At 43.8% G+C, this 27,992-nt stretch overlaps 1 protein-coding gene across 1 annotated transcript in view; it reads right to left on the bottom strand.

The window, feature by feature from the left end:
* LOC122935822 (baculoviral IAP repeat-containing protein 1-like) overlaps positions 1-26,165 on the bottom strand; it is a 90,234-nt gene extending 64,069 nt beyond the window's left edge. Inside the window, exon 1 of the mRNA XM_044291727.1 lies at positions 26,107-26,165. The gene's annotated coding sequence lies outside the window, so the exon portion shown is untranslated. The remainder of the gene's footprint in view (positions 1-26,106) is intronic.
* Between the last annotated feature and the right edge of the window lie 1,827 nt (positions 26,166-27,992).

The following is a 27,992-nucleotide window of genomic DNA, read 5'->3' as shown; positions in this document are numbered from 1 at the left end:
GCGGGCTGGTGCGGTGACATCATACTTGCCTGCAGGCGTGCGCGGGCTGCTCGGGAGCGAGCGCTGACGGTTTTAAATAGTCCGGCGGCACATCGCTCATCAGTTGAGCCCAGTAGCCCCCCCATGGAGAAGTCAGAATAATCCCCAGGAGAAACGAGCTTCCACAGGGGGAATTAACCCTTGGAGGACGAGCAAGATGCGAGGATCATCCCCTGGGACAAGCATTTACCCCTGGAGGACAAGCATTATCCTGAACTTGGCTGAGTAACCCTTTCCCCTACCCACTAGACCAATGAGCATTAACCCCTCCAATATTAACCCCCGATTAACCCTTTCCTTATACCCCTGCTCACTGTCACCAATCCCTACTACCCTACAATATTCCATAATATATCCCGGTACCCCTACCTATCTATACCCCTGCCCTATACTGGTATCCCTGACCTGCATCGTATTAACGCTTGCAGTGCCGCCATTAACCCTTTATAACCCATAGGGACAGCGTATAGCATCCGGAGGGAGGGTGTTGCTGCTAATATGTGTGTATGTAAGTGTATAGTTAAATAGAGTTTGGGGTGGAATTTGGATTGTATTGTGTAAGCCTAGTTAGTCCGTTTTTTTTGTGTTGTTAATGTATTGCGGTGTGTGTCTATATCTATATATATTTATATAACCAGTGATATAAATATATATAGATATAGCTGTAGACTTGTATTTGTATAATAAATACCTTTATTGTTCAATACACAGGTTATAGTCCTTTTGGTCACAGAAAGGTATAGCAACAGGTAGTTGTATTTATAGTATAAATAGGTGGAGTCATCAATAGATGACTCACGCCTATTTATGAATATTACTTATTGATATTAACCCAAAATATTAATAATTAATCTTTCCATTAACATTGGCGAGTCAGGCCCACTGCTAAGAATTTGTGTCTGTGTTTGGCTTTGGTGAAGAAAATCGCTTACTCTGTGGACTAGTCAGGCAAGAGAGACGCGGGCAGTGGTTTCTCTGCGTCCAGAGCCTGATTTTCGGACAGGTAACGCGTTTTTTTTTTCAATCAGAGCTGAACACAGAGCAATATCTACAGCAGAGAACCTAAATCTTTTGATTTTTGTAGTTTAAAGATTTTTTGTTGCCTTACATGAACCTTGAACACATGCAAGCGTCACAGAAGAAGTCGTCGCATACAGTCGCTTTGAGAAAACCATCGCCATTTGAGCTGATCAGAAGAAGTCCGGCTGGGCGGGAGAAGGCGTTCCGGCTACTCGAGGACCTCCTCCAAGCAGCAAACCAAGGACAGGAAAAGACAGCACTAGAGAAGATGGTTTCTCAAAAAACTTGAGTTTGGAGTTCTCAACACTACTACACTTAGCTAAACATAGCACATTTAACCCCATCCTCCCCTCCACTTACAAGTCAACAGAAATGCTGTGATCCGATTTGTTAGAACAGGCTTGTAGTTACGACAAGCTCTGTATTAACAAATGGACGGTATTGAATAAGGCAACGAAACAGCTTCAGATGCTAGCCAAACTTGTGCATACATTTGAGGATAGCATCTGCAAGCCAGAGCATGTTGCACTGGCGTCTCGGTCACAGAGACAATTCCTCCGACCATTCATTGCCAGTGCTGTGCCAGTAATTCGAATCAGGTTTCAGCATTCCGGGCACAGCTGGCGGAGTATGTACAATCTACGGTGACGCACACAGGTGGCTAGATTAGAGTCACAGTTAGTAGAGCTGCAGAGGCAGAATGAGGAAATTGAGGCTCAGTTGACTCAGTCGTATCCTGAGATCAAGGCCTTCAAGGAAGGGGCTGCCCCATATTAACGTGATGGTAGCCAAATTGAATGATGAGGTTGCTGTAAGATCCCAGCTATTGACTGGCATGCAACATGTCATCAAAAATGTTTCCGAAATGGTGCCAGCCCTTTCTTTTTCCTTAAAGTCAGGGCCAGAATCTCCAAAAAGTTTGCCCTGTCTAGGGCAAAAAGGGGGAGATCAGTCTGTGATATGCAAAATTTCCCAAAATTTTAGCCTATCCAGAATAACAGAGATTGTTCCATGACTTTGGGAAAAAGAAATATTGTGAAAAGTGCATCCCTGAGAATGGAACAGTTCAAAAGTAAATGTCATGATGGCAGTGTAGACAGACCTAAGCCATGCAGGGCAAACGTCAGATGTTTTGCATGTGCTGGCTTAGGTCATATAGCGAAACACTGCAAAGCAGATAAGGACAAATCACACAGGACAGGAAGCCAAGTCAGGTGTTTCAGGTGTGGGACCAAAGGACATATTGCAAGGAATTGCCCTTGTGCAAGTAATTGCAATGTGTCCAGTAGCAGTAGCCAGGTAACAAATCGTGCAGTGGGGCCTAGTCAGCTTGGCCATAAAGGGGTTACCTCTCAGCAGCATACTCCTCACCAGGCGCTGAGGGGTCAGAATGGCCAATCTAGGCTAGAAAATAATATTTGACACCCCTGTGGATCCTCTGGATCAACTTGCAGGATGACAGGCCGAACTGGATGGACAAATGTCTTTTTTCGGCCTCACGTACTATGTTACTATTTGTTACACCGTTTGCTCCCCATGTATGTCCATGTCATGTGTTTTTGTTATCTGTTTGTATGTTTTTTCTTGATGTTGAAGGTGGTAGTCCTTGTTTACAAATGTGTTTCACCCTGCTGATTTTTGTAGTTTGCATTCCCCGCTGTGAGTCTAGTCGCTGCTGTTTTTGATTTATTCTTGCATCTCCTTTGAGTAGAAATGTGTTATACTGTGGACTGAGGAAGGTGTTGGTTTGCGAAAAAGGTAACATTTTCACACGGTATAGTGTGATGTTATTCTGTGCAGCCAAGGTCTCAGATGCGGATGGGTAACACTGTTTTGCTCAAGGTTTTCAGTAGGGCTATGTTATACTGGGGACTATAGGCCGTGGGTTGCAGACAGGTAACCTTGGCACTAGGTTCAGTGTGAGGTTACACTCTGCACTCTCATTTGTTAGTCCAGACAGGTAACATAGCGCTGATTGAGGTTGGACGCAGAGTGATTGACAGCAGAATGTGGCCTGTTGTGGAGTCCTAAAGAGTCAAGGCATGACCTATGCCATGGACTCTGCTGGACTCCACAAGACAGGTTAACAGGTGTATGTCAAGTGTATGTCTAGATAGATTGTGGGGTGGAATAAGTAGATTGTATTGTGTTGGAGTAGTCAGGTTTTATAGTGTTAATGTATTGCAGTGTATGTCTATATGTACAGTTGCAAGAAAAAGTATGTGAACCCTTTGGAATGATATGGATTCTTGCACAAATTAGTCATAAAATGTGATCTGACCTTCATCTAAGTCACAACAATAGACAATCACAGTCTGCTTAAACTACAGGGAGTGCAGAATTATTAGGCAAGTTGTATTTTTGAGGATTAATTTTATTATTGAACAACAACCATGTTCTCAATGAACCCAAAAACTCAATATCAAAGCTGAATATTTTTGGAAGTAGTTTTTAGTTTGTTTTTAGTTTTAGCTATTTTAGGGGGATATATGTGTGTGCAGGTGACTATTACTGTGCATAATTATTAGGCAACTTAACAAAAAACAAATATATACCCATTTCAATTATTTATTTTTACCAGTGAAACCAATATAACATCTCAACATTCACAAATATACATTTCTGACATTCAAAAAGAAAACAAAAACAAATCAGTGACCAATATAGCCACCTTTCTTTGCAAGGACACTCAAAAGCCTGCCATCCATGGATTCTGTCAGTGTTTTGATCTGTACACCATCAACATTGCGTGCAGCAGCAACCACAGCCTCCCAGACACTGTTCAGAGAGGTGTACTGTGTTCCCTCCTTGTAAATCTCACATTTGATGATGGACCACAGGTTCTCAATGGGGTTCAGATCAGGTGAACAAGGAGGCCATGTCATTAGATTTTCTTCTTTTATACCCTTTCTTGCCAGCCACGCTGTGGAGTACTTGGACGCGTGTGATGGAGCATTGTCCTGCATGAAAATCATGTTTTTCTTGAAGGATGCAGACTTCTTCCTGTACCACTGCTTGAAGAAGGTGTCTTCCAGAAACTGGCAGTAGGACTGGGAGTTGAGCTTGACTCCATCCTCAACCCGAAAAGGCCCCACAAGCTCATCTTTGATGATACCAGCCCAAACCAGTACTCCACCTCCACCTTGCTGGCGTCTGAGTCGGACTGGAGCTCTCTGCCCTTTACCAATCCAGCCACGGGCCCATCCATCTGGCCCATCAAGACTCACTCTCATTTCATCAGTCCATAAAACCTTAGAAAAATCAGTCTTGAGATATTTCTTGGCCCAGTCTTGACGTTTCAGCTTGTGTGTCTTGTTCAGTGGTGGTCGTCTTTCAGCCTTTCTTACCTTGGCCATGTCTCTGAGTATTGCACACCTTGTGCTTTTGGGCACTCCAGTGATGTTGCAGCTCTGAAATATGGCCAAACTGGTGGCAAGTGGCATCTTGGCAGCTGCACGCTTGACTTTTCTCAGTTCATGGGCAGTTATTTTGCGCCTTGGTTTTTCCACACGCTTCTTGCGACCCTGTTGACTATTTTGAATGAAACGCTTGATTGTTCGTTGATCACGCTTCAGAAGCTTTGCAATTTTAAGAGTGCTGCATCCCTCTGCAAGATATCTCACAATTTTTGACTTTTCTGAGCCTGTCAAGTCCTTCTTTTGACCCATTTTGCCAAAGGAAAGGAAGTTGCCTAATAATTATGCACACCTGATATAGGGTGTTGATGTCATTAGACCACACCCCTTCTCATTACAGAGATGCACATCACCTAATATGCTTAATTGGTAGTAGGCTTTCGAGCCTATACAGCTTGACAACAAGACAACATGCATAAAGAGGATGATGTGGTCAAAATACTCATTTGCCTAATAATTCTGCACTCCCTGTAATAACACACAAAGAAGTAAATGTTACCATGTTTTTATTGAACACACCATTTAAACATTCACAGTGCAGGTGGAAAAAGTATGTGAACCCCTAGGGCCTAGACTAATGACATCTCCAAGAGCTAATTGGAGTGAGGTATTAGCCAACTGGACTCCAATCAATGAGATGAGATTGGAGGTGTTGGTTGCTTACAGCTGCCCTGCCCTATAAAAAACACACCAGTTCTGGGTTTTCTTTTCACAAGAAACATTGCCTGATGTGAATGATGCCTTGCACAAAAGAGCTCTCTGAAGACCTACGATTAAGAATTGTTGACTTGCATAAAGCTGGAAAGGGTTATAAAAGTATCTCCAAAAGCCTTGCTGTTCATTAGTCCAAGGTTAGACAAATTGTCTATAAATGGAGAAAGTTCAGCACTGCTGCTACTCTCTCTAGGAGTGGCCGTCCTGTAAAGATGACTACAAGAGCACAGCGCAGACTGCTCAATGAGTTGAAGAAGAATCCTAGAGTGTCAGCTAAAGACTTACAAAAGTCTCTGGCATATGCTAACATCCCTGTTAGCGAATCTACGATACGTAAAACACTAAACAAGAATGAATTTCATGGGAGGATACCATAGAGGAAGCCACTGCTGTCCCAAAAAAAACATTGCTGCACGTTTACACAAGAGCACCTGGATGTTCCACAGCAGTACTGACAATATATTCTGTGGACAGATGAAACCAAAGTTGAGTTGTTTGGAAGAAACACTCAACACTATGTGTGGAGAAAAAGAGGCACAGCACACCAATATCGAAACCTCATCCCAACTGTGAAGTATGGTGGTCGGGGCATCATGGTTTGGAGCTGATTTGCTGCGTCAGAGCCTGGACGGATTGCTATCATCAAAGGAAAAATGAATTCCCATGTTTATTGAAGACATTTTGCAGGAGAACTTAAAGCCATCTGTCCACTAGCTGAAGCTCAACAGAAGATGGGTGTTGCACGACAACGACCCAAAACATAGAAGTAAATCAACAACAGAATGGCTTAAACAGAAGAAAATACGCCTTCTGGAGTGGCCCAGTCAGAGTCCTGACCTCAACCCGATTGAGATGCTGTGACATGACCTCAAGAAAGCGATTCACACCAGACATCCCAAGAATATTGCTAAACTGAAACAGTTCTGTAAAGAGGAATGGTCAAGAATTACTCCTGACCATTGTGCACGTCTGATCTGCAACTACAGGAAACGTTTGGTTGAAGTTATTGCTGCCAAAGGAGGTTCAACCAGTTAATAAATCCAAGGGTTCACATACTTTTTCCACCTGCACTGTGAATGTTTACATGGTGTGTTCAATAAAAACATGGTAACATTTAATTCTTTGTGTGTTATTAGTTTAAGCAGACTGTGATTGTCTATTGTTGTGACTTAGATGAAGATCAGATCACATTTTATGACCAATTTGTGCAGAAATCCATATCATTCCAAAGGGTTCACATACTTTTTCTTGCAACTGTATATATATTTATATAATCAGTCATATAAATATATATAGATATAGCAATAATATTAGACCGTAGACTTGTATTTGTGTATTAAATTGCTTTATTGTTCAATACGCAGTGTATAGTCCTTTTGGTTGCCGCCGTAATAATCCATTGCACGTAGTTCACAAAAAGGTATAGCAACAGGTAGTTGTATTTATAGTATGAATAGGCGGAGTCATCAATAGACAACTCACGCCTATTTATGAATATTAATTATTAATATTAACCCAAAATATGAATAATTAATATTCCCTTTAACACTTTGTGCTCGGTCATCTAATAAACCTTATCTTTAAACTACTAAGAGGTCATAAACACTTATTTAAGCCATATTCTGATCAGTCAGATAAGAACTGCGCTATAATGAGCGTTTATATTGTCAGAGAGCAGAGATGAGGAGTACATCTGCTCCCCAAATGACAGAAAAGACAGAAAATCCACAGGCTGCTACTAGAGCATCTCGGCTCTGTACAGAAAAAGGATGCCGTATTTTTAATAAGGACCAATGTAAAAATAAATAAATAAATAAAATGACCCCAAAGGTGTACATAGCCTTTAATGAAATGTACCAAAAAGAATATATCACTGTGCCTCTCTCAATAGGTGGTGTGGCTTCGCAGGAAAGTTTAGTGAAAGGGGCATGGGCAAAGATGCAACAACTTACACCAAAATTGCAAGATACATTTTGGCACACAATGAGATAGTATATAGTCAGACAAACATGTCTAGCCATGGGCCAAACTTATTATCCAGCCTGAGCCACTAGGATAAATTTGGCAAATGTTTAGACTGTTTGAGTTTACATTGTCCACATTTTAGGCAGGATTATTAAATCTGTCCTTATGTTTTTCATCTAAATTGGAAGCACTTGGCTTTCAGAGAGTATTCCGGGTTTAGCACATAAATGCTATTGTTTGTATAATTAAAAAAATGGCATTATACTTCCTTCATCCATTCCTTACAGTTTTCAACATCTCTGCTTGCTGTCCTTCTGTATGAACCTTTATTGTTTACCTTCAATGTGGGTATAAAAATGTGCTCTTGTCGTAGTCACGGACACAGGTGCACAACTGATTGCAGTTATGGTAAAGTACCAGTAAGCAGCGCTGTGTCTTGTAACAAGCCATGCAGAAACTGGAATACCTCTTTATGTTGGGTGTTAAGGGGTCTCATGCAACAGGGACGCGTTTCATTCCACTGTAGAATAAGCCATGCTTTGCTATTAATGCTGGGTGGAGTAGGTGTCATTAGACAAGCTTCTGCACTAACAGTTAAAATCACAGAAATACATTTTTGGAAGTAAGCATCTATGCCTTTTAATTATATATATATATATATATATATATATATATATATATATATATATATATATATAAGATTTTTTACTTTTGAATGATACATTCCTGCTGGCTGCAGTCACTACTAAAGGGAGCTTAAAGGGGGAGCCTACTGCCTATATTTTATTTATAGCTACAGATTTATGGAGTTGATGACCCCTATAAAGATATATTAACCCCTTCTTGCCCAGCACTAGACTATTACATTGCTGTAAGTGGCAATGTAACGCTCAGCACCATAATAGTATGGTGCTGTGAGGGCACAGGCTCAAGAGCTGAGCCCACACCATGCAGAGTTGCAGCCAGCTATAATGGCCAAGATTGGAGCTAGCTCCAATCACAGCCATTTCTGTTCTGTTGCCAGCTATTTAATCCCTAAAATGCCATGAGCAATAGTGGCTGTGATATCAAAGAGGTTTACACCAGAGCCTCTGAGATGTGACCCCACCAGAGCCTCAATGACGTGAATGCAACATGGTGCCCAAATCCGTTCCAGCAAAATCCATACTTCAGAAGCCAAATGGCGCAATTTCCCTTTTGAGCCCTGCAGTTTTCCCAAACGGCTGTTTATCACCACATATGGGATATTTCTAAAAACTTTAGAATCAATGTAGTAAACACTGAGTTTTGCTTCTCCGCCGTGTTACAGAAAAAAATGGATCAAAACTGAGAATTGGCAAAAAATATTTAAAAATTTGATCTCTATTTAGTTTAATTCTTGTGAAGCACCTAAAAGGATAACAAACGTCCTAAATGTCATTCTAAATACTTTGAAGGGTGCAGTTTTTAAAATGTCCTATCAGAGTCTCTAAAAAAAATAGGATTTAGAAAATTCCTTGAAAATTTAGAATGTTGCAGTTAAAGTTTCAAGCCTGTCTTTCATCAATGCGTGGTAATGAGACCTTCAAATCACCCCCCCCCCCCCACCAAGTTTCTACTTTACCGTCAGCCCCCAAATCAATATTTAGAAGTATTAGGAAAAATGGTTTTAAAACTCTTTCGAGATGGTACCATACTCCTGCAAAAATACACAGCTTTGACTGAGTAGTTCAGGATAATAAATGAACCCCATAGTACCTCTATATGTTCAGATTCCTTCCTCTCTAGAGAATTTGACCTGGCTAAAATTCTCCTAGCCGCTGCCCATCACCTTTTTTCCCAAACCTGGAGGTCTAGGCACTCACCAACTGTTCCAGAATGCACACTCAGAGCAGACCAATTATATAGACTGGAGGAACCGGCTCACTGGAAACATATGAAAATAGCTAAGTGTAATACAACAAGGTCAGCCTGGGCTACATTTAGAAATTTTAAAGCTTGACTCTCTCAAATCCAACCTTCCTAGATACCACTGCTTCCTCTCTTAGTTTATGTGTATAGTTAACAGGAATCTCCATAGAGGCAGCTGGAGCAAGCTCAAACCTTCCCGCCCTCTACCCTTGTTTTGTTTCGGTAGGTTTATTTGCTGACAACCATTGAGATCCAGGAGCGTAACTTCTTACTTTATTTTTCAATCCACATATATTGCTCAGAAATTATAGAAAATGTTCTTATCTTATCTCATATATACTTCAAATGGTCTGTAAAATTAATGGCTTGCTTGCATTTCTTTTTTAATTTTTTTGAACTGTAATTTTTGTTAATGTGTTTTCCAAGTACGATAAAAGAAAATATACAGTACCGAGTATCATTCATAGCTGATACAAATGAATGCTTGCATTTTATTGTACACCTTTGATATCTTATGATAACTTTGTATATGTTGAATGCTGTATATACTTGGACTTAAAGGGGATTTCCGGTTACACACACGCACAAAAAATTGTGAAGTTCTGAGTGACTCCTCCAGTGTAATTGTCATCTGTACAGTGTCCTGAAACACACTGCTTAAGGGTCCATTCACACCTGGCAGGGCACCCCCATAGAAATGCCTATTCTTGTTCTCAATTGCGGACAAGAATAGGACATGCTCTATTTTTTTCCGGAGCTGCGGACCGGAAGATCGGGGACGCTCTGTGGAAATGCGGATAGCACATGTGCTCTCCGCATCCATTCAGTTCCCATAGAGAATGAATAGATCTGCACCCATTCCGCACAATTGCGGAACGGGTGCGGACAACTTGCGGACGTGTGAATGGAGCCTTATACTGTGATTGTGTTTCATGAAAATCTGCTTGTGCCTGAGTTCCCATAACGTTGCACAGGGAGGGGGAGGAGAAGAAGGAGGAGAGTGTCATGAGGAAAAGCTGCACCTCAGCAGCCATGTTGCAGAGTTATCAAATCTCTAGAGTTAGTTCCATGTACCAGCACATAGAGGGGAAAGATTACAGAAGATCCAGGCAACCCAGAGAGGGTGTGAGAATATTCGCAAAAGAAGGTAATTGTCGTTTATCAGGCTCTAGTCTCCTTTGCATTAGGTGGAGAGATTCTAAGCTACCAGCTGCCCACCATAACCAAAGACAGAAAGGCCACCTGTCAGGAGATAGTATTCCTAGAGAGGATACAGAAGTATATGACTATACAGTACAGCAGAGATAGTACATCCCTCCAGCCTGGAGAAGCAAGTGATTGATTGTTATAGACGAAAAATTTCCCCTTATGCATCTTTTGGGAACTAACCTGAACCATTGTAGAAGCTGCCTTGCTGTAAATGACTTTTGCGCACATTGATGACCTTTGGATCAGCTTCAGTAAAGTACTGGGAGTTTGTTAAGAGAACTGGTCTCCTTATTGTTCGCACTTATCACCTATTTGCACCTTACGGTGCTGACGTCATCATGAACACCAGGGACCCTGCCTCCACGGCACCTGAAACCCACACCACCCAAGGAACCTCAACCACCATCTGGCGGGACTCCCTGGACAACAGAGTGTGCCTCGAAGGAACTGGTGCTGTCCTTCCATTCACTGCACGCCGTCCCAGGGAGCTCTGCTAACCGTGAGTCAAACTGCTACTACCCCCATCGGCCCACCATAACTCACACATATTGCCCCTGTGGCCCAGTCGCTACATCTGTGACCCTCACCCTGTGTTTACACCCCAGCATAATACTCACAGGGAGCGTCTGTGCCATCAGGTCTCTGCCTCTCCTTCCCCTACCAGCTCAAAGGTCACAGATCCAAGCCTGCTTGAAGCTCTGCTGGAAAAAATCACAGCCTAAGACACTCAGCATCAGGAGTGTAGCTAGAACTGACTGGGCCCCACCGCACACACACACTTCTTTGCAATCCCCTCCTCCCGCGCAAATCCCATCATGTGGCTAGTCAAGATCGCTCTATCACACCAGGCCCAACAGCCACTTCATCTGTTTCCTACACATATATACTGTATGTCATGTCACTGTATAAGGTCTCATGCACACGACCGTTGTGTGCATCCGTGGCCGTTGTGCCGTTTTCCGTTTTTTTTTCGCGGACCCATTGACTTTCAATGGGTCCGTGGAAAAATCGGAAAGTGCACCGTTTTGCAGCCGAGACCGTGATCCGTGTATCCTGTCCGTCAATAAAATATGACCTGTCCTATTGTTTTGACGGACACCTGAAGGGGTTAATTGTACTATCATATCCCCCTGTAAGAGATCAGGGCTGCCAGGCAGCAGGGGGCAGACCCCCCCTCCCCAGTTTGAATATCATTGGTGGCCAGTGCGGCCCCCCCCCTCTATTGTAATAATTCGTTGGTGGCACAGTGTGCACCCCCCCTTCCTCCCTCTATTGTAATAATTTGTTTGTGGCACAGTGTGCTCCCCCCCATCGGCCCCCCCTCCCTCTATAGCATTAACAACATTGGTGGCCAGTGTGCAGCCTCCCATCTTCCCCCCGATCATTGGTGGCAGCGGAGTTCCGATCGGAGCCCCAGTTTAATCGCTGGGGCTCCGATCGGTAACCATGGCAACCAGGACGCTACTGCAGTAATACTGGAAAGTCTTTATTGCCAGGAACAAAATATATTGCATTTCCAAGACTACTGTACACCATTGTACAGTTACAAATTCTGGTAAAAAATTCAATGTAAGGATTTGAATTTTCTGGTCGCTTTTCCCATAGACCATAATAGAGAACTATTATGGTCTATGGCAGGGATGCTCAACCTGCGGCCCCCAATATGTTGTAAAACTGCAACTCCCACCATGCTCTGCTGTAGGACGATAGCTGTAGACTGGAGGGCAACAGCTGGAGGGCCGCAGGTTGAGTATCCCTGGTCTATGGGATTCTGATGCTCTGCCTACTGAGCCATGCACAGGCTTTACAGGCAGTTTACGGTCATACCCTGTTTCCCCGAAAATAAGACAGTGTTTTATATTAATTTTATATCCCAAAGATGCGCTAGGTCTTATTTTTAGGAATGTCTTATTTTTCCATGACACAGGGGGATTAGTGGGGGAAATTAAAATGACACAGGAGAATCTGAGTGGGGATTACCATTTTAGTACCCCTTTCTTATCCTCCTGTGTCATTTTGATTCCCCCCTCTGATCCCCCTGTGTCATTTTAAATGATCCCCCTCCCCACCCTGATCACCCAGTGTCATTTTAAATGATCCCACTCCCCACCCTGATCACCCTGTGTCATTTTGATTCCCCCCTCTGATCACCCTGTGTCATTTTAATTACAGTTTTTAGTCTCCCCCCCCCCCATCTTCACCAGACATCCCCCACCTTCCATCAGATATTCCCCCCCCCCCCCCCCACCTGTCACCCTGTCCCCTGTGTGTCCGTGCCAGCCAAGTTGTGAGACTCCATCAGGGCAGAGCGAGCAGCGGGCGGAAGAAGGCGGCAGCTTGTCCTGGCGGCAGCGCGGGCTCTCTGATTTAAAGAGACCTCGCACCGCCTGCGCTGCGGCCAATCAGTGAGCTGCGTGGCGACGCCTTACGGTACCGTAGCTGCGGGGTCCTTACATTCTGGGGTGGCTTGCTTTATAATCGGGGAGGCATTATGTTCGGCGGATGCTTTATAATCGGGGAGGCATTTGCAACACACCAGACCTGCAGGGTATAGCGACAGTGAGGTCACGGTATGGGCAATCGAGGGTTACTCACTTTCTGGAGGACCCTGGACAGGCATGTAGCAGTGAATGAGAGGCAGACACTAATTCCTCTGGGGCACACTCTGGGTGTAGAGACCTGGCCTGATGTTGGGTGAGGTGCCCTGGTTGTTGCAGGTGTTTAGAGTGCCTGAGGCAAGGTCCCTTTAAGGTTCGTGACGCCAGTGCCTGTAACGGTGGCACACCGGTTTTCACTAGCAATAAGTGAGGTACACGGATGATATGGTGAACCAAACGTTGCTTTACTTGGTGAAAACAGTCCAACTTTATACATCAAGATGGTAATGCAGTTCCTTATATCAAGTACTTCACAAGCAGGCCTCAATACAAATACTGGCAGTTATAATTCGGTGCAAGATACTCAGAGGGAAAATCCACAATACACTCAGAATCAGGTTGTACCTTTCCTAGGAAATAGTGTACACTGTTCTTTTAGAACTCCTGTCTGGTTTCTACCCCAAGGCCCTGATGCCTAAATGCTGGCTTAAATCCTTGGTAAAATATATCTTCCTCCCGTATGGATTCTTGCTTTACTTTTATAGTTCCTCTGCCCATTAGCTTACTTATCTGAGTTGATGACACTGTCTCTGCTTGACTTGAGGGTAACTGCAGGTTTTCTCCCAGGAGGTGCTTTCCTACTACTGGGGTATCTCAACTGAGCTATCCTTAGCCTCAGGAGCTTTAGGCTGAAGAGGTAACTCCTCTAGTCCCCTGGAATACACTACGGTCTCCAAGCAGGCTGTGACTCCATCTAGCCCCTTGGTGCAGCTAGAAACCAGGACTATCCAGCTGCATGTCAGGAGGAGGCTCTCAGCATATCTTGGGCTGGTGCCTTCTCACTTCTGTCTCCACAGACTCCTGACTATGACCTACCCACTCCCTGTCTGGGCCTGGACATTTATACTAGGGGATCTCTATCTCCCTCTAGTGTCTGGGAGGCTAAATTACACCCCACTAGGCCTGCAAAGCATATAACAGGGAAAACCATTGCATGTAGAAACACACAGTAAATTACATTAAATGCATAGCTCAATACAATATCACTGTCCCTTGTGAGTAGAAGTAACACGCTACCCAATTGACCCTTGTGTAGTGCCCACTCCTACCTAGTGGGACACTACATACCCCCACACTTTGACGTTGCCCGTCCTCGGCGCAACATGGAAGAGGCCCTGCCCAGCTGGATACTGCACCTGTAATAGAAAAACAATGCAAAGCAGGAAAATACATCTACATTTGCGAAAATACATTATATGTATATATCAGGCAGTTCCACTGGCTAAGGAGCAAGTTCGGTGAAAAGGGGCGTTGTTCTCTTCTCTCAGGATCATGTAAGGGAACAGGGGCGCTGACCTGGCACAGCGTAACAATAAATACCAGGATAGTCCATAATAATACTTTAAGTGCAAAGTGTCCATAATAGAACAGTAAAAAAAAATGTAAAACAATTTAAAAGTTCTTGGAGGCTCAAAGAACAAACATGAGTCCGTACCCAGGTTCCTTTCTTATCTGCAGCAAGTATTTCACCTCAAGCAGTGACAAAGGTACAAGATCACAGAGGCTCGCATACAGTGGAGTCCATCTCTGGGCACATTTCTTTAAAATGGTAGCAAAATCTCAGAGGCTCTTGTACATTAGAGTCTATCCCTGGGCGCATTCTTTTCAATTCGAGTTGCATAATAAAAGTGACAGCACATAAAATAGTCCACATTATTTAAATGGCATACATAAAATAAGTGCCGCAATACCCTTAATCAACCTGAAAAGGGGGTTAAAGGGTTAAAGGTGCAACGTACACAAAATAGGCACAACTGGGATTTTTCTTCACTCTGAGAAAGCAGGCAGGAGGTCCTGTAAACAAGATGGCCTTGCTGCAATTGGTATTTCAGTGGCCGACCATCACCACTGAGCCGTGGGTAACTGGCAGCAGCAACAGAGGGCCAACACAACGAAGGACTCCTGTCCTGAAAGGGTTAATCCACTTTACTTAGGGTCCCTTGGCAAAATAAATCAAATCAATGGCCTAGCAGGCCAATTCACAGGGGCAAGTCATACCCACTTGGCATCTCAGTGGTGCTCCCTGGCTCCATTTGCAGACTGGGCCTGTACTGAGAGTCAACAGGAGGATGTGCCCACAACACAGTATTGGGGGGCAACTGCAGCATGAATGGACCCCTAATAGGTATTGGCCCCATAGGCCTAGGGGTAACCAGGGTTGCTGACCGCACCGGTGCTGGCATGGCAGTTGGAGGTTGCTGCACTGGCCTGGGTACCGCTGCTGCAAGCGGTCTGGTGGGTTCCTGGACGACTGGCTCTGTGCGCCGGTGCACAGCATAGGAAGACCTCACCGCAGGTGCTGACACTAAGGAGGGCCGGCTGGAAGGGACAGGTACTCTCACCTTAGACCCCGAGACGTCCGAGTCCTTAAGTCCTTTTTCTTTCAGGTCAGGTGGAGTCTGGATCCTGGCGGAGGCAATCTGGCGCAGCTCACGTAGTTTCTTCTCCAGCCGCACGATCTGGTCGCCCAGGCTTTCGGAGTTGGGATCGCTGTCCTCCGCTGTCGCTGCCGGCACTTGTACGGGAGTTGGCGCATCCTGTGCAGCCGCTGCAGGTTCAGGTGAGGCGTCCGCTTTTCTTCCTCTTCTGATGTTGTCCAGGGCAGCACGGAATCTTTCGGCATCTTCCAGTTCACGGACAGTCTTTTCCCTGAGAGGCAGCTCAGGTGAGGGCCATGGGCTTACCCTCTTCTCCACCACTGTAGGTTGCCAAAAGACGTTCGGGCCAATGAAGGAGCCCCGTTCTTGGAAGGCATGATGGGCCGGTTCTGGAGAGCGCACCGGTTCGCGCTTGCAACCAGGGTGGTCCTCATCAAGGTCTCAGTCCTCCGTTTTCTTTTTAGGACGGGACACGGCAGTGGCGTAGGGGCCTCGCAGGCCCTCGGCAGGGGTGAACTCTACTTCCTCTCCCTCGCGGAGGTTATGCAGATGGTCTGGCAGGTAACTCCGCTTGACGGACCTCCGATTCACGTATAAGTCTCTGCCGGTGATATAGTCTTTGATGAAACCGAAGCCTCGGTCCTTGTCAAAGGCCACAACCAACCCCATTCTCCTTTCCAGGCGGGGTTGGGTGTCAGTGTGGCACTCATGAACGGTCTTTGCCAGTTCTTCATAATATATTTTGGTCTTGGTAGTTTTCTTTATTGCGGCCTCCCGAATCTCTGCCATCAACGCTGACCACTTGAATGAGGGCTGGAAAAAGTCTCTCCAGGAGCCATAGTAGGTCTCCGGTTGCGTCCTCGGTGGCGGGGAGGTGGGTCTCTCCGGTCCCGGAGAGTAGGCCGGTGGAGCGTCCTTTTGCTCTACACCAATAACATCCATCTTTAACAGATCAGGCGCAGACATCCCAGCAGAGCAGTCTTCACTCTTCAACATGCTCGATCCTTCTCTGGAGAGCGACAGGGTGGCGCCAACAATTTCAGACAGATCCTCCCATTGCACTGGGAGGCCGCCCCCCAAGTACTCCAGTTTGGGGGAGGCGGAGTCCATTTCAACAGACATGCAAATGTCCAGACGGGGCGGTGGCGCGGACATATAGCCTTTTGCGCACTTTTCAGCAGTAGGCGCCAATTTTTACCGCCAATTCAGTATGAAGATGACGCAGCAAACAAATCCAGACAAGCTAAGCGTCCATCTTTGTGCAAAATCGCTGTCTATTCACTGACAGCAAGCGGTGGCTCAAATAAGCAGAAAACAGTCCAGATAATACAATCTTCACACCGCAATTATCACAGTTCACTTTGGCCCAGCAATTTTCAATAAAGCAATTAGGGCTTGTCACTTTAAGGCAATTAACAGCACACAGTTTTTGTATCCGCAATGGTGCAGGAATGTTCGTATCCTGTTCGTGACGCCAATTTATGCAACACGCCAGACCTGCAGGGTATAGCGACAGTGAGGTCACGGTATGGGCAATCGAGGGTTACTCACTTTCTGGAGGACCCTGGGCAGGTATGAGGTGCCCTGGTTGTTTCAGGTGTTTAGAGTGCCTGAGGCAAGGTCCCTTTAAGGTTCGTGACGCCAGTGCCTGTAACGGTGGCATACCGGTTTTCAGTAGCAATAAGTGAGGTACACGGATGATATGGTGAACCAAACGTTGCTTTACTTGGTGAAAACAGTCCAACTTTATACATCAAGATGGTAACGCAGTTCCTTATATCAAGTACTTCACAAGCAGGCCTCAATACAAATACTGGCAGGTATAATTCGGTGCAAGATACTCAGAGGGTAAATCCACAATACACTCAGTATAAGGTTGTACCTTTCCTCGGAAATAGTGTACACTGTTCTTTTAGAACTCCTGTCTGGTTTCTACCCCAAGGCCCGGATGCCTAAATGCTGGCTTAAATCCTTGGTAAAATATATCTTCCTTCCGTATGGATTCTTGCTTTACTTTTATAGTTCCTCTGCCCATTAGCTTACTTATCTGAGTTGATGACACTGTCTCTGCTTGACTTGAGGGTAACTGCAGGTTTTCTCCCAGGAGGTGCTGTCCTACTACTGGGGTATCTCAACTGAGCTATCCTTAGCCTCAGGAGCTTCAGGCTGACGAGGTAACTCCTCTAGTCCCCCGGAATACACTACGGTCTCCAAGCAGGCTGTACTCCATCTAGCCCCTTGGTGCAGCTAGAAACCAGGACTATCCAGCTGCATGTCAGGAGGAGGCTCTCAGCATATCTTGGGCTGGTGCCTTCTCACTTCTGTCTCCACAGACTCCTGACTATGACTTACCCACTCCCTGTCTGGGCCTGGACATTTATACTAGGGGCTCTCTATCTCCCTCTAGTGTCTGGGAGGCTAAATTAAACTGCAAAACATATAACAGGGAAAACCATTGCATGTAAAAACACACAGTAAATTACATTAAATGCATAGCTCAATACAATATCACTGTCCCTTGTGAGTAGAAGTAACACGCTACCCAATTGACCCTTGTGTAGTGCCCACTCCTACCTAGTGGGACACTACACATTATGTTCGGGTGATTCTTTATAATCGGGGAGGCCTTATTTTCGGGGGATGCTTTAGAATCGGGGAGGCCTTATTTTTGGGGGGATGCCTTATATTACAGCGATAGGCAAAACTAGAGGTAGGTCTTATTTTCGGGGGATGTCTTATTTTCGGGGAAACACGGTAGTAACCGATTGGAGCCCTGCAATTTCACTGTGGAGGCTCTGATTTGAAGGCAGAGGGAGCCCCCTCGCCTATTGACTGTGGTATCTGAGGGGGTAAATGCCAATCCCAGTCATTACAGTCAGGTGCCTGCTGTATTATACAGCCGCCATGTATGGAGGGGGTTTACAGCAGCAGCCTGCTCCACACATTCCCACAGCCACAATGATGTAAGGTACATCATTGTGGCTGAAGAAGGTTAATAGTTCAGACGTTTTAAGAGACAATACCTTTTTTTTATCATTATTGTTTATTTTTATATGTAAAATTGGGATTGTTTAAATTTTGTGCCACTGACTTAAATACAATGCACTGTGCCCCTGAAATAAATAATACAATGCACTGTGTCCCTGAAATAAATAATACAATGCACTGCGCCACTGACATAAATAATACAATGCACTGCACCACTGAAATAAATAATACAATGCACTGCGCCACTGAAATAAATAATACAATGCACTGCACCCTTGAAATAATACAGTGCACTGCACCCCTGAAATAAATAATACAGTGCACTGCACCCCTGAAATAATACAGTGCACTGTGCCACTGAAATAATACAGTGTACTGCACCCCTGAAATAAATAATAAAATGCACTGCGCCACTGACATAAATAATACAATGCACTGCGCCACTGAAATAAATAATACAATGCACTGCGCTACTGAAATAAATAATACAATGCACTGCACCCCTGAAATAATACAGTGCACTTCGCCACTGAAATAATACAGTGCACTGTGCCACTGAAATAATACAATGTACTACACCCCTGAAATAAACAATACAATGCACTGTGCCACTGAAATAAATAATACAATGCACTGCACCCCTGAAATAATACAGTGCAGTGCACCCCTGAAATAATACAGTGCACTGCACCCCTGAAATAATACAGTGCACTGTGCCACTGAAATAATACAATGTACTACACCCCTGAAATAAATAATACAATGCACTGTGCCACTGAAATAAATAATACAATGCACTGCACCACTAAAATAAATAATACAATGCACTGCGCCACTGAAATAAATAATATAATGCACTGCACCCCTGAAATAATACAGTGCACTGTGCCACTGAAATAATACAGTGCACTGTGCCACTGAAATAATACAATGTACTACACCCCTGAAATAAATAATACAATGCACTGCACCCCTGAAATAATACAGTGCAGTGCACCCTGAAATAATACTGTGCACTGCACCCCTGAAATAATACAGTGCACTGCACCCCTGAAATAATACAGTGCACTGTGCCACTGAAATAATACAATGTACTACACCCCTGAAATAAATAATACAATGCACTGCACCCCAGAAATAATACAATGCACTGCACCCCTGAAATAATACAATGCACTGCACCCCTTAAAAAAGACTCCTAAATAATACATAATTTTTACATAACGGATCTGCCCAATCCTGGTAACAGTTGAAGGGTAGGACCGGGCCCCTATTGTACTATCTAGCTCTGGGCCCCATACAGCAGTGGTAGCTGCACTGCCCTGATGACAGCCCCGACTGCTCCCGGGTCTCTTCTAAGCTCGGGCCCCAAAGCAGTTGCTTCCCCTATAGCTATGCCACTGCTCAGCATTATTGCTGACATCATGTTTACGGAGCAAAGTCCAGGAAAATGAGAAGAACCCCACCCTCACAGGCAAGGTTATTGATGATGTTGTGTCTACAAGGCAGAGCCTTACAAGCCCTGCCACATCTCAGATGTAGACTTGATGTCATCAGGAAGAAACACAGTGGAAAAGGTCATGAGACGGGGGAATTACAGCTAAACAATCACTATTAGTCAATGATAATGTGTTGCTTCCTGATAATGTGTTGCTTCCTGTCAATTGATGCTGAAAATTGCAAAACCGGAATACCCCTATAATACTTGTAGAATCCTGTTATCTATGTTTAAAAATCAATAAAAGAAACAGCCCAGCACTGTACTCAGCTGTTTCGATAAGCCCCATAGACAATGAATAGACATTTTGGCTGATCCAATCTTATAAATTAATAACTAACAAAAAAAAACTGTTAATACCTACACTGAACAAAAATATAAACGCAACACTTCTGGTTTTGCTGCCATTTTGCATGAGCTGAACTCAAAGATCTGAAACATTTTCTACATACACAAAAGACCCATTACTCTCAAATACTGGTCACAAATCTGTCTAAATCTGTGTTAGTGAGCACTTCTCCTTTGCCGAAATAATCCATCCTACCTTACAGGTGTGGCACATCAAGGTGCGCTATACAATGTACAGTGCAGTGCTTCGTAAGCTGCGAGAATGCCGCGGCGCTCACAGGAGTGCCAGTGCCTTCTCAAACAGCTCATCGGTGGGGGTCCCGGGTGTCAGACCCCAACGATCAGAAAATCCCAGAAAACCCCTTTAAAAGGGGGGGATTTTCATCTTCTTGAAAAAAAAACATCTAGCCTTGTATATTAATACAGTGGGTTCCTTTCTGTCACAGGACATTTCTAATAAGCTACTAATGTAGACAGCCCTATGATTCTACATATACAGTGGGATGCGAAAGTTTGGGCAACATTGTTAATCGTCATGATTTTCCTGTATAAAACGTTGGTTATTACTATAAAAAATGTCAGTTAAATATATCATATAAGAGACACACACAGTGATATTTGAGAAGTGAAATGAAGTTTATTGGATTTACAGACAATGTGCTATAATTGTTTAAACAAAATTAGTCAGGTGCATAAATTTGGGCACCACAAAAAAGAAATGAAATCAATATTTAGTAGATCCTCCTTTTGCAGAAATTACAGCCTCTAAACGCTTCCTGTAGGTTCCAATGAGAGTCTGGATTCTGGTTGAAGATATTTTGGACCATTCCTCTTTACAAAACATCTTTAGTTCATTCAGGTTTGATGGCTTCTGAGCATGGACAGCTTTCTTTAAGTCACACCACAGATTTTCTATTATATTCAGGTCTGGGGACTGAGATGGCCATTCCAGAACGTTGTACTTGTTCCTCTGCATAAATGCCTTAGTGGATTTTGAGCAGTGTTTAGGGTCGTTGTCTTGTTGAAAGATCCAGCCCCGGAGCAGCTTCAGCTTTGTCACTGATTCCTGGACATTGGTCTCCAGAATCTGCTGATACTGAGTGGAATCCATGCGTCCCTCAACTTTGACAAGATTCCCAGTCCCTGCACTGGCCACACAGTCCCACAGCATGATGGAACCACCACCATATTTTACTGTAGGTAGCAGGTGTTTTTCTTGGAATGCTGTGTTCTTTTTCCTCCATGCATAACGCCCCCGTGTTATGGCCAAATAACTCAATTTTAGTTTCATCAGTCCACAGCACCTTATTCTAAAATGAAGCTGGCTTGTCCTAATGTGCTTTAGCCCACCTCAAGCGGCACTTTTTGTGCTGTGGGTGGAGAAAAGGCTTCCTCTGCATCACTCTCGCATGCAGCATCTCCTTGTGTAAAGTGTGCCGAATGGTTGAACGATGCACAGTGACTCCATCTGCAGCAAGATGATGTTGTAGGTCTTTGGTGCTGGTCTGTGGGTTGACTCTGACTGTTCTCCCCATTCGTCGCTTCTGTCTATCCAAGATTTTTCTTGGTCTGCCACTTCGAGCCTTAACTTGAACTGAGCCTGTGGACTTCCATTTCCTCAATATGTTCCTAACTGTGGAAACTGACAGCTGACATCTCTGAGACAGCTTTCTGTATCCTTCCCCTAAACCATGATGGTGAACAATCTTTGTCTTCAGGTCATTTAAGAGTTGTTTTGAGACCCCCATGTTGCTACTCTTCAGAGAAAATTAAAAGAGGAGGGAAACTTACAATTGACCCCCTTAAATACTCTTTCTCATAATTGGATTCACCTGTGTATGTAGGTCAGGGGTCACTGAGCTTACCAAGCCAATTTGAGTTCCAATAATTAGTTCTAAAGGTTTTGGAATCACTAAAATGACAACAGTGCCCAAATTTATGCACCTGCCTAATTGTGTTTAAACAATTATAGCACACTTTCTGTAAATCCAATAAACTTCATTCCACTTCTCAAATATCACTGTGTGTGTCTCCTATATGATATATTTAACTGACATTTTTTATCGTAACAACCAACGATTTATACAGGAAAATCATGACGATTAACAAGGTTGCCCAAACTTTTGCATCCCACTGTAAGGGTACTAGTGTCCGCACTTACTACTGGCTTTGGCCTCACTCACATTTCCGCATTTGTTCGAATTCCTTGAAAAAATCCATTTGTGTTTCATCTGTAAAAATATCTGTGAATATTCACATGTGTCCGTTTTTTGCCCTCCGTGTGTCATCCGTATAGCACAGACACTGCTCAGCTGAAAATTAATTTCCAGAGCTAAGGGAGGACTGGGAACTTAAAGAAAAAAATAAAACTAAAAGTGGCCCTATGCTGAAGGTGTCCAAACTAGCAGAAGGCAGAGCAACAGCTTAGTGCAGCACAACATTCCACCCCAGCAGAACCAGATACCACAATACAGCCTACAATAGGGATCCTAGCATAACCAAGTACTACAGTGGTGCACAAAATGAATGATGAGAGCATAAGGTTGTTATGTACCTGGCCGGTAGCCATGAGGAGGCCTCAGGCGCCCCCCTGGGCATCGGCCCATCGAGAAATTTCCCTGTAGGGTCTATGACCAGTCCCCCCCTGTCCAGAGCATCTCCTATGAGTGGTCAGTGAAAAACAATGCCATCCATGTTGTGTCAGTGATTTTTCACGGGCCCATGGACTATAATGGGCATGTTTGGTCCACCTCAGGGACTAAAGTAGTGCATGTCTTCATGACTTTTTTACTGACCCACAGCCAGTAAAAAAAACTACTGATGTGAACAGACACATTAAAATCAATGAGTAAAAACAGAAATATAATAAGGTATTAAGGCTAGGTTCAACTCCGCAGCCAGGGTTCCATGACAGATACAGTTCCATGTAGAGGTATTTTGTGGAGAAAAATTTCCAAATCGGGCACTTCCGTTTTTTTTTATTCCTTCAACAGAAAAATGGAAAATGTGCTGTAAATGTGAACCTAGCCTAATGCTAACAGTGCCTCGCTGCTGATAATATGACAATAACCACTCTGGATCTCCTACGAAGAACTTTAAAGGGATTGTGTCACTTCAGCAAATGCCGTTTATGATGTAGAGAAGGTTAATACAAGGCACTTACTAATGTATTGTGATTGTCCATATTGCTTCCTTTGTTGGCTATATTCACGTTTGCATCACATTATACATTATGGTCGTGCTTGCACACTATGAGCAAAAAAGCCAGCTTCTCTGGTGGCCAAGACTGTGGGAGGCTAGTGCCTTTTCCTATAGTGTGGTCATAACCATGGAAATGAGCAGTGTATAACATGATGGAAAAATAAATCAGCAAGGGAAGCAATATGGACAATCACAATACATAATACAATAGTAAGTGCCTTGTAGTAACCTTGCCCATATGATAAATGCCATTTGCAGAAGTGACACAACCCCTTTAATGTGTTATATTGTGTAACAAACTGAAGCAATAAACACATTTATTTGAGAAGACAGATTGATACAGATATGTTCATTATTTTATAGGACTTTAGGACCTAGCAGAGCCAGGCTGTATGGCAGTGTGTAAAGAGGCTCCACAGTTCCTTTATTCTGTTGGATTCATATGAAAACGGAGGCATGTGGCAATGCACCTTTTTATCAGTCCTCTTTGGACCCTTTGCAAAAAAGCCCTTATAGATAGTGTGTCAACCCACTCAGCAATAAGAGATGCTTGTACAGGATTACATGTGAAAATCATGAAGTAGTTCTCGATGGTCCATACATAGTCCTTCCTTCAAATGTTATTAAATTAAACATGCATAACCTCAGATAGCTTTTATGTTTACTCAGATTTTTATTATTTTCATAGCATGACAAAGATGACATGACAATCTCCTGAAAATGTATAAATGATACTACTATAGGATCGCGCAGGATCCTCACAATTAAGCTTCTGCAGTTGAAACCACTGGGAGAATTGCTGTGAACTTTGTGCAGTAATAAAATCACTTTTTAAATCCGCCTAGTCTGTCATAGTATGTGAATAATTACACAGAGACTGACAAACAGGGGGGGAGTCAATAGAGTGAAGAAAAGGGAGGGAAAGATATTGGGGGGGGGGGGGGGGTATTCTATAAGAACGGTCAAACGTCTCAAATGAGTCATCACAAATGTTAAAGGGTTACCCCACCACTAGAATTAGAGAAGGTTCCATGAGCTAAATGACAACATCCACCTCAACGTCAATTGCCACAGAGAATTCAGAGGAGCCAAGGAACTCAGGGAGACGACGCCATCTGCGTTCGAATCTCTCGCCCTGTTTATTCGAAAGAGCGATCAACTCTTCCATTCTCAATAAGTGCCTAAGTTCCTTAGCCCATTCACACCGAGAGGGAATTCTGACAGATTTCCAGTGTCTTGGAATCGTCATGCGAGCTGCTGTGAGGAAGAATCTAAGCGCATTTTTCTTCACTTGCGCTAGAGAACCAGGCACCAGCGGGAGAAGGGTAATTTTGGGAGTGTTCTCCACCTCATTCCCAGAGAACTTTTTATAGACCCATAGCACCTTATCCCAGAACTATTTGATCATCGGGCATTCCCACCAGATATGTAACAATGTACCTTCATCTGCCTTGCACCTCCAATATAGATTGGAAGCAGAAGGAAACATTTTATGAAGGGTCGAAGGACCATCTCGAAAGAATCTTGAAGTTTTTTTCTGAGCCGAAGTCGATATGGACAATCCATGAGAGAATGTACACATTTTGTCAACCTCTTCAGGCAAGAAAGACACTCGGAGATCCAATTTCCATTTTTGGAAATAGGGCACTAAATCATTATTACATTGTTTCAATAAGATTTTGTAAAGCTGTGAGAGCAATTTGTCATGTGCATCGGGTTTGAGAAAGATGGAGTCAAAATCCGTCATTGATGGATATGGGGAGTGTGCAAATAATTCAACAAATGCTTTCAATTGAGTGTAATTGAGCCAAGAACTCCCCTGTCTCACATCCGGGGGCACCAGGACATCAAACCGAGTCACTGTAGAATCCGACATGGTATCCCTAACTCTCGGACACGCGGATTGGGGCCATATTAGGAATCTGTTCACTTGACACCCTGGGGAAAAAGCTGGGTTACCCATAAAAGGAGTCATTGGACCTGGTCTATGAGATAATTGAGAGTTTAGGAGCCATCTATCCCATTGAGTGAGGGTATGACGCACTAAAAAGGGCCATTCCTCCATCAGAGGTCTGTCTACAACCCTAATGCAGGGCGCTGTTTTTAAATCCATTGGAGAAAGATCAAATTCTAATTGAACCCAGTGCTTCGCACCTGGCCCTTCAGACAAATTCAGAATCCGCATGAGCAATGCCGATGTATGATAAAGTTTCAGGTCCGGCATGCCTATGCCTCCTCTGTGTTTGGCTTTAGTCACTGTCCGATTGCTCAATCTAGACTTGCCAGAACCCCAAATGAAATGTGTCTCAGATTGCATTTAAAGGGGTTCTCCGAGTCTGGGAACCGATGGTCAGGTAGCCATGCATTGTATAAAAGTAAAAAAAAAATGCTGAACTGGAATCAACTGCCCTAGTGGTGACTTCGGTCATGTGCCGTTCCTGCGCAGGTCACAGCGGATGCCATAGCTATGTTTACATGAAAGAATTGGCGACCGGAGCTGGAACTGGAACACTCTGAACAGGGAAGTCTTTTTTAAAAAAAAAAAAAAAAACTTTTATAGCATGCCTGGCCCCCTGCCCATTGATTCCCAGTCATGGAGAACCCCTTTAAGTACATGTCCAGATGAAAAAAAGATATCCATAATCACATGATACATGAAATAAAGTCTTTCAAATAACCAGAGTAATACTGTTTAGGAATTCACCGAACCTATGATTTCTGGTTAAAAGAACAAACATAAGTATAGTAAAATGAAATAGACAATAATCACACATTGTACTTACCACAAGGAGAATGTCACCAAGAGCAATGTCACAGAAGCTCTGTCACCTCTCCAAGAGACTGATGTGTGTGACACTGATGATTTCTTCCTTATAGTCACATGAGAAAGTGGAAGAAGGAGGACTGAAAAAAAAACAAGCCTGGTGACACTAATCTTTTCTTCTGAGACATAGGTGGTGTCAGCTAAAGAGCTGTCATTAACAACTGCAATATTTCCTGTTTTCAGATGACATAGGTGACATAACCTTGAGAGTGACTTGTGCCTTGTGGGAGAGATAAAGCGAGTTACAGAGGAATAATTAATAGTTTGTGTTCAGGGCTGCCATTTGAAATTTCCAAGCCCCATACGAACTCTCAATTATGTCCAGCAACCACCATCTTGTACCCTATTGTGGCCACTTGAAACTGCTAATTCTTCTCAAGAACAGTGACCCTCTGAGCTTGAAATGGAAGGGAATACCATGATCTTTAAGCAGTATTCCAGGCAGGGGTCGAGTGGAGGGGGAACGCATGGGAACGGCGTTCCTGCACTTTTTTCAAGGCAGGAACGCCGTTCCCTTTCAGCCTCAAGTCAGGAGAACACGGCTGAATCAGATTCACAGGGGGAGACGGAGCGCACTGTGCAGGGCAGGCTAAGGGAGGAGGGGCAGCTTCAGTTGAGAGGAAGCTGTCTGTGCGGTGCCGCTGCCTGCGACTCCTCTCATGGCGCCCCGCCCCCTAACTACGAGATCATTTAGAATGTCTTTTAGAAAAGTTTGTCCTGGGATTCGAACTCACGACCTCTACACATCAGAGGAAGGCATTTAACCTCACAGCCATGAAAGCTTAAAAAAAAAAAATATAAGACTTCTACTTATACCTAGTGTACTGATACCTAGTGTACAACCATACACATGACAGCTGCCCACTGTGTATGGATGTAGCAGAGCTGGGTGTGTTGGGGCAGCTGTCACGTGTATGGTTGTACACTAGGTATCAGTACACTAGGTATAAGTGGAAGTCTTAGTTTTGTTTTTTTTTAAGCAACTACCTCAACAGCTTTTATGGCTGTGAGGGTAAATGCCTTGCCTGTAATGTGTAGAGGTCATGAGTTTGAATCCCAGGACAAACCTTTCTAAAAGTGTTTTTTTTTTTTTTTCTGATACTTCTACTGATACCTAGTGTACTGATACCTAGTGTACAACCATATGACAGCTGCCCCAACACACCCAGCTCTGCTACATCCATACACAGTGGGCAAAGTTACCTACAGTAGAAGTCTTATATTTTTTTTTTTTAAAGTAACAAGCTAGACAGCTTTCATAGCTGTGAGGGCATATGCCTTGCTTCTGCTGTGTAGAGGTCATGAGATCGAATCCCAGGACAAACTTTTCTAAAAGTGTTATTTTTTTTATTTTATTTTTTAGTCCGCAGCGGCACAAATTACAGCATGCTAGATTTTCTGTGCTTTTTTATTTTTTGGAGGGGGGGGGGGGGGTTGCAGTGGATCTTGGGTGAGTTCCCACACTTTTTTTCCCAGGACTTGACCCCTGATTCCAGGCCCATATATTTGTAGGTCTATGGAGAAGAGGAAACAGAATTCTGATTTTATGCAAAATGATGATTTGCACATAATTGTAGATAGCAGGATGGTGCCAGACTGGTGAGTAGCTGTCGGGTTGCAGTCGCAGGATATCATGAGATGTCTTTTCCACTGCTGCTAGGATTATACATCTACTGATAACTGTATCTATTACACAATTGCATATTCCTATATCGATAAGTTCACATCTCCACTAAAGGTAATCCTGGTAGTCTGTTCCGGCAGAAGAACAGACTACTGGAGTTACTGTATCTAGCATAGCTGAATATTGCTATACACTGCCAGATCCTGAGTGCTGTCAATGGG

This window comes from Bufo gargarizans, chromosome 1 (genome assembly GCF_014858855.1).
Source record: "Bufo gargarizans isolate SCDJY-AF-19 chromosome 1, ASM1485885v1, whole genome shotgun sequence".
Classification (NCBI taxonomy): Eukaryota; Metazoa; Chordata; class Amphibia; order Anura; family Bufonidae; genus Bufo; species Bufo gargarizans.
This window is presented reverse-complemented; position numbering and strand designations above follow the sequence as displayed.